The following is a 6,950-nucleotide window of genomic DNA, read 5'->3' as shown; positions in this document are numbered from 1 at the left end:
TCCCTCCCTCCCCACACCTGCTACTTTTTGGGGGGAAATAGGGGGAGTAGCAAAAAAAAAACCTTTAAAATCCTGTTCTTGTTTTTATTTTAAGGACATGATGTTGTGTGCATAAATTCCTGAACCAAAAACTAGCTGAAAAAAATTGCAGAAATGATATCGAACCTCCCAAAATTTCGCCATACCGAAAATCATGCCTTTTTAAAAAAAAAAAAAAAAAAAGCCCAGCCTGAATTTAATTGAAGCCTGCATTCTTAATTGTGAAAGGAAACCCTCAGGCTTCTGAGGGGTAGCATGCTTCTGTAGACCTCTCTCAGGATGATCCCCTAGTTTTCACCAGTTTTTGCAACACTCCCCAAATTTGCAAGTTAATCGCCTTGCAAAGCATGTATGGAGTTTTGCACTGAGATCAAAGGTTTTTTAAATGATCCATACTGGGGGAGGTGTCTTGGCACTCTTAGAGTACAACACTGAGGAGAATTACATCTTTCTAAGTCCATTGAAGTCAAAGGGCTTGGAGGGTTGTGATTCTTTTTTGGATTGCGCCGTTATCAGTTCATCTTGCATATCTGTGAAAGTCAAAGTGTGGAAATGAGTCGGGAATCCCAAAAATGTTAATAAGGCTTGCGACACATTTGGGTGGTGGGGGAGTGGGATGCATGTCTGTGTCACTTGCCGACAAGTGCCTTGCTTGAGATGTGCTTCTCTTTAACTACTTGAGACAGAAGACGTTACACCCAGAAGGGTAGGAGTCAGACATGGCGTGTTGCAATGAGTCTTGTAAACATCTTTATCATTGTTGTAGAATGCAAAAGGGCTGTTATTAACATAAACAGTTTCTTTCGCCTGGAGGTATACACCCTCGTGTTGACAAATGGCAACACATCTCCAGGTCCACCACACCAGAAGAAAGGCCGGAAGAAAGATCTAATAAAACACCTGGTATATTTAAGGATCATTTTGACCCAGTTTCTGTGATGGATGCGGATAAGATCCTCATATCGGTGAAGGCTGCTATGTGTACTCTGGGTCCCTTACCCATCCTGGCTAAAATCATGTAAAATCAACAAACCCTTCATATATGTTATAAATCTGTCACTAATTCAGAGCACCTTCCCTCGGCCACTCGAAGAGTCAGTTATCTGTCATTCAACGCAGATTGCTAGACAATGAATTGCAAGAACTTAACAGTCAAGTCAGGAATGGGGCTTGTGTGAGTTTCGGGATGGTAAAATGTGAACATTCAGTGGCAACCTATTTTTCTCACCTGACAGATCCAAAACAAAGGCAGGCATATATGTTAGCAAGATTCAACGTGCTACCTTCATCAGTATTACAGGGGAGAATAGACCTGACCACCAGAGAACTGGTCTACCCTCCACCAGGATCCATGGAAGTCCACTGACCTCTGGAGAACCAGGCCGATGGAGAACTGGTCTACTCTCATTGGAATGCATGCAGGTAGAGCTGACCTCTGGAGGCTGGGCCTTCCGGCCATTGGACTCAATGGGTGTACACTTGGCCTCCAGAGAACTAGTCCACCCTCCACCGGGAACCATGGGAGTTGACTTGGCCACCAGAGGCCATCTCTCCCACCATGGTAATTCATGAGGGGACACCTAACCTCTAGAGCACCAGGATAACTTCATTGTGATGCATGCTGGTAGACCAGGCCGATGACCAACTGGTCTGTCCATTTTGGGAATCTTAGCAAGCTATGTGCCATGTGTGTATGGTCCTCCCTCCACCTTATTAATCCTTGCAATTTCTTTCAAGCTTCTGGAATGGAGTGATAGAGCAATGAAACACAAACTTCCCGGTTCACGTCTTTTCTTTGCCATGAACAAACCAGATAGCCTTTAGTTGGTCTCTATCTATCAACCACAGAATGTACTCCCATCTGAACTACAATTACAATAATCTTGATTTACTTTACAGTATGGCAATGATTAATGCAGCAATTAACTGAAGTCTTATTATTATTATTAAGATCTTGTCATTCTTTGCCAAATTACTCCACCTAGGTTCATTTGAACTTCAATAGAGTTGAAAAGTAAGTTTGCAGCTGCAAATCTGAGTGCCAAAGTACAGATTTGGATCCAGACAGCTGTTTTATTAAACCTTGCTCAATTCGCTCCCTAGTACAGTCTCCATTCCACATGGAAAGCAGGTCTCATGATTCTCAGCATAGCTTTTTCTTCTTCTTTTTTAAGTGATCAAAGCGGTCGCCTCCTTCCTTTTTCACCAGCACAAAAGCTGGCTGGATCCAAAAATGGAATATGGCAATAGAAAGTTTTTTTTTTAAAAAAAATCTGTTTTCAGTGGATTGGATCCAGTGCTTTTCTTCCACTAACTGACCAAACTTCAGTTGGAGGAAAACTCTATCTGTGGAATTCCTGGCCAAGGAAGGTAGTGATGGTCATCAGCAAAGATAGCTTTAATGGGGGAAAGACAGATACATTGAGAAGAGGACACAGAATGGTTACCAGCCATAGTGACTGAAGGGAGTCTCCATATCCAGAGAAAACAACCTCTCAGTACCAGTTTTGGGAGACATCAACAGGAAGGACCTCAGTCTCCATGCCCTGTTGTTTCACCCTTCAGGGCAAATGGTTGGCCACTGTGTGAAATATGATACTGGACTAAATGGACCATTACTCTGATCCAGCAGTTTCTTCTCATTGTCTTGTATTCATCAATTGGATTAAAGAATCATTCTATTGAAGAAAGGACTCCAATGGAAGGATAATTCCACAGGGAGATTCTTGGAGATATTATTTCAGAGGGACCGTCATGGAAAAATAATTCTAGGTGGATGTGTGCCACAGCAAAAGCAATCTGGACACAAAGACCATATGCTAGAGATAACTCTGTTAATCATCAAGGCACCCCTGGATTATACTGCAAAGCAAATTACTCCTTCAAGTTCTTCATTTATGTTAGGGAAATCCAGTAAGCCAGGCTACCAGACAGCCTCTGTTCCCTTATCTAGAGTCCATTCCACAAACAAACTAGATAGAGATGGACAGTACATAATAATAATAATAAGAGTTGGTTTTTATATATTGACTTTCTCTACCACTTAAGGAAGAATCAAACTGGCTTACAATCACCTTCCCTTCCCCTCCCCACAACAGACACCCTGTGAGGTAGATGGGGCCGAGAGAGCTCTAAGAGAGCTGTGACTAGCCCAAGTTCTCCCAGCTGGCTTCATATGTAGGAATTGGGAAACCAACCTGGTTCACCAGTTCAGCATCCGCCACTCATGTGGAGGAGTGGGGAATCAAACACGGTTCTCCAGATCAGAGTCCACTGCTCGTAACCACCACTTTTAACCACTGCACCACACTGGCTCTCCACCTCCACCTCCATGTCTTGTTTTTTCATCCTCCAGAGCAACTGCTTGGCCACTGTGTTAAATATGATGCTGGGCTAGATGGACCACTAGTCTGATTCAGCAGTCTTTTCTTACGTTCTTATATTCGTCAATTGAGTTAAAGAATCCTTCTATTGAAGAAAGGACTTCAATGGAAGGATAATTCCCCAGGGAGATTCACGGAGAGATTGTTTCAGAGGGACAGTCAAGGAAAAATAATTCCAGGTAGATAGTCATATCAATGTGTCACAGCAAAAGCAATCTGGACACAAAGACCATATGCTAGAGTTAACTCTGTTAATCATCAAGGTACTTCTGGATTCTACTACAAACCGAACCACTCCTTCAAGTTCTTCATTTATGTTAGGGAAATCCAGTAAGCCAGGCTACCAAACAGTCTCTGTTCCCTAATCTAAAGTCCATTCCCCAGTAGAAGAAGTAGATGCTAGAGAGATTCTCAAGGAGAGAGAGGCATATTCTCAAGGAGAGAGAGGCATATGAACATTATGTCCCTAAAATCTATTTATTATACCATTAAACAAACTAGATAGAGACAGACAGCACATCACAAATGCAAGAATTCAAATATAATAAAGAATATATTCTGTCTTCATACCAGGCACGAGCAAGGCACTTGTGAGGTTGGCATGAAGCCCTTAACAATGAAAACAGTCAGATTATATACCTTTTGCAGTCCATAGAAGAGACAGCAAATGTCAATCAAGACTGTACATTATCTAAGCATTCAAGGAGAATGTGATATTGGGAGTACTCACGACAGGTAAGAATTGTGGGAACCCCCCACTCAGTCTAAGAGGAACATTGTCCCATGCCAGGTCACCATCAAGGTTAATCTCTGGTACCCTTAGCTCTTGGAACCAAAATAATTTATATGCTTAGGTTATAAAGATGGAACAACTTCCTTCTAGTGTAAGGACTCTTCCCCCGATGCCAGTTGCTTTGGGACTGTAAAATTGCAGCTTTCAAGCTGAGAAGTGATTGTGGAAAACATTCAGCTCATGCAAAATGGAGATCATCTGCTGTTATTAATCATTATAACGTGTAGCACATACACTCTGGTTTCTCTTCAGATCATATAAATCTTTCACCTTATAATGTGTAGTACATGTGGTTTAGGAAGGGCACATATATTGCTGAATCTCCTCTCCGGGGGTGGTTTAATACACACTGCAGAGAGAAATGACACAATGTTGGAATCGCTACAACTTAAGGCTTTAGCCTGTGTGCCCTGTTAGTTGGGCCTCTAGGGTGATTGGTTGGCCATAGAATAGAATCATAGAATTGGAAGGGGCCATAGAGGCCATCTAGTCCAACCCCCTGCTCAATGCAGGATCAGCCTAGGGCATTCCTGAAAAGTGCTTGTCCAGCCACTGCTTGAAGACTGCCAGTGAGGGGGAGCTCACCACCTCCCTAGGTAGCTGATTCCACTGTCGAACAACTCTTACAGTAAAAAAAAAAAATTCCCCTAATATCCAGCCATTCCTTTCTGCCTGCAACTTAAGCCCATTATTGCGAGTCCTATCCTCTGCTGCCAACAGGAACAGCTCCCTGCCCTCCTCTAAGTGGCAGCCCTTCAAATTTTGACATTCAAAAGCCCTTCAAAATTGACATTAGGAAGAATTTTCTAGCAGTTAGAGCGGTTCCTCAGTGGAACAGGCTTCCTTGGGAGGTGGTAAACTCTCCTTCCCTGGGGGTTTTAAGCAGAGGATAGATGGCCATCTGTCAGCAATGATGGTTCTATGACCTTAGGCACATCATAAGAGGCTGGGCATGGAGTAGGGGTCACTGGGGGTGTTGGGGGAGGTATTTGTGAATTTCCTGCATTGTGCAGGGGGTTGGACTAGATGACCCTGGTGGTCCCTTCCAACTCTATGATTCTATAATTCTATTCTATTTTTTTAAAAAATATATTTTTATTATATGATGGGGGAATACAGAGGGAAAAAGAGAAGGGAGAAGATAAACATATCTAATATTCCATAAGCAAGCCAAAAAATTGCTGCACACCATGGGAATCTATCCTGGCGGGCTAGTGGGGAGATTTGTAATGACAGGGTTTGCCTCTAAGCCTCTGCCAAATGGTGTTCTACGATTGCAGAACCACGTTTTCTACCCCTCCTCACTTGGCGTCTTTCTTACTATTTGCTGTTTTAATCGTATTATCTTTGTGTCTACAATAAACTCACTTCAATTTTCAAAAATGTATCTTATTATTTACGTGTCATGATTCTATTCTAAATACTTAAAGAGAGCCATCATGTCCCCCCTCAACCTCCTCTTCTCCAGACTAAACACCCCCAAGTCCCTCAGCCACTGGTGAAACAGGTTGATGGACTAGATGGACCACTGATGTGATACAGCAGGGCTGTTTGGTAGTCAGGTTTGGCTGCCAATTCACCTTTGTCCCATCTTATAGGGCTGCCAGGTCCCCCCTAGCCTCTGGCAGGGGATGGGGGTAGGGTTGGATGGAAACTCATGAAAATTTGGGGATGGACCCTTGGGAGGACAGGAACCTCAGTGGGATACAACGCCCTAGAGTTCCCTTTTCATTTTCTGCAGGGGAACAGATGTCTGTAGTCTGGGGATGAGCTGTAATTCCGGGGGATCCCCAGGTCCCACCCAGAAGCTGGCATCCCTACCCATCTGTAGTGTTTTACATTGTTTCCCTCTGTAGTGATAGGCAGATGTTTATATGAAGAAAAAAGAAACAGGGAACATTTTTGGCTTTGGAAGCGAAACCTTTTCCTCACTCCTTGAATCTAATATTGGTGTGTCCCCATTCAATCTTTCCGCCCACAATTTAAACCCATTAATCCGAGTCCTATCCTCTGCTGCAAACAGGAACACCTCCCTGCCCTCCTCTAAGTGATAGGGAGGGGCTGTGGCTCAGTGGTAGAGCATCTGCTTTGCATGCAGAAGGTCCCAGGTTCAATCCCTGGCATCTCCAGTTAAAGGGACTAGGCAAGTCGGTGATGTGAAAGACCTCTCCCTGAGACCCTGGAGAGCCGCTGCCGATCTGAGTAGACAATACTGACTTTGATAGACCAAGGGATCCAGTAGAAGGCAGCTTCACGTATTCATGTGTTCAACCACACCTCAGGCTTTGGTACACACACTCTGTCCACACAAAAACTGACTGACCGGGCCAGTCCCTGTCTGCATAGCTCACCCTCTTCCACACCAAGTACTTCCATGTCTCCCATGAACAGGGTAAAATTTTACTCTAATAAGACAATGGAGAATTTTAAATGAAGAACAAGTTAGGGGATCAAAGATTAGGCAGGAGTGATGATGCAGCATTAGGTTTTATTGTGGAAAGGGATAAAGACAAAACATAGCTATCCATTTGACAACAGGAAACAGGGCAGGGAGACTTTCCCCACTCATGAGACATATTTTACAGGAGCATCATAAGCAATGTTTAGGAGATGATGGTCACATACATGGGGAATACTGTAAGAAATACGGTGAGAAAGAGTAAGAAGTTGAGAGTAACAGAAGAATAAATGTAACCCAGCCCTAATTTCAGAGGTACCGAGCACCCAACAGCTTG

At 43.5% G+C, this 6,950-nt stretch overlaps 1 non-coding gene across 1 annotated transcript; it reads left to right on the top strand.

The window, feature by feature from the left end:
• The first annotated feature begins 6,272 nt into the window (after positions 1-6,272).
• TRNAA-UGC (transfer RNA alanine (anticodon UGC)) lies at positions 6,273-6,344 on the top strand. The gene has a single exon. It is a non-coding gene; the product is annotated as a tRNA-Ala (tRNA).
• Positions 6,345-6,950: the final 606 nt, after the last annotated feature.

This window comes from Euleptes europaea, chromosome 7 (assembly GCF_029931775.1).
Source record: "Euleptes europaea isolate rEulEur1 chromosome 7, rEulEur1.hap1, whole genome shotgun sequence".
In the NCBI taxonomy this organism is placed as follows: Eukaryota; Metazoa; Chordata; class Lepidosauria; order Squamata; family Sphaerodactylidae; genus Euleptes; species Euleptes europaea.
Note: the sequence above shows the minus strand (reverse complement) of the source record. Positions and strands in the feature narration are given on the sequence as shown.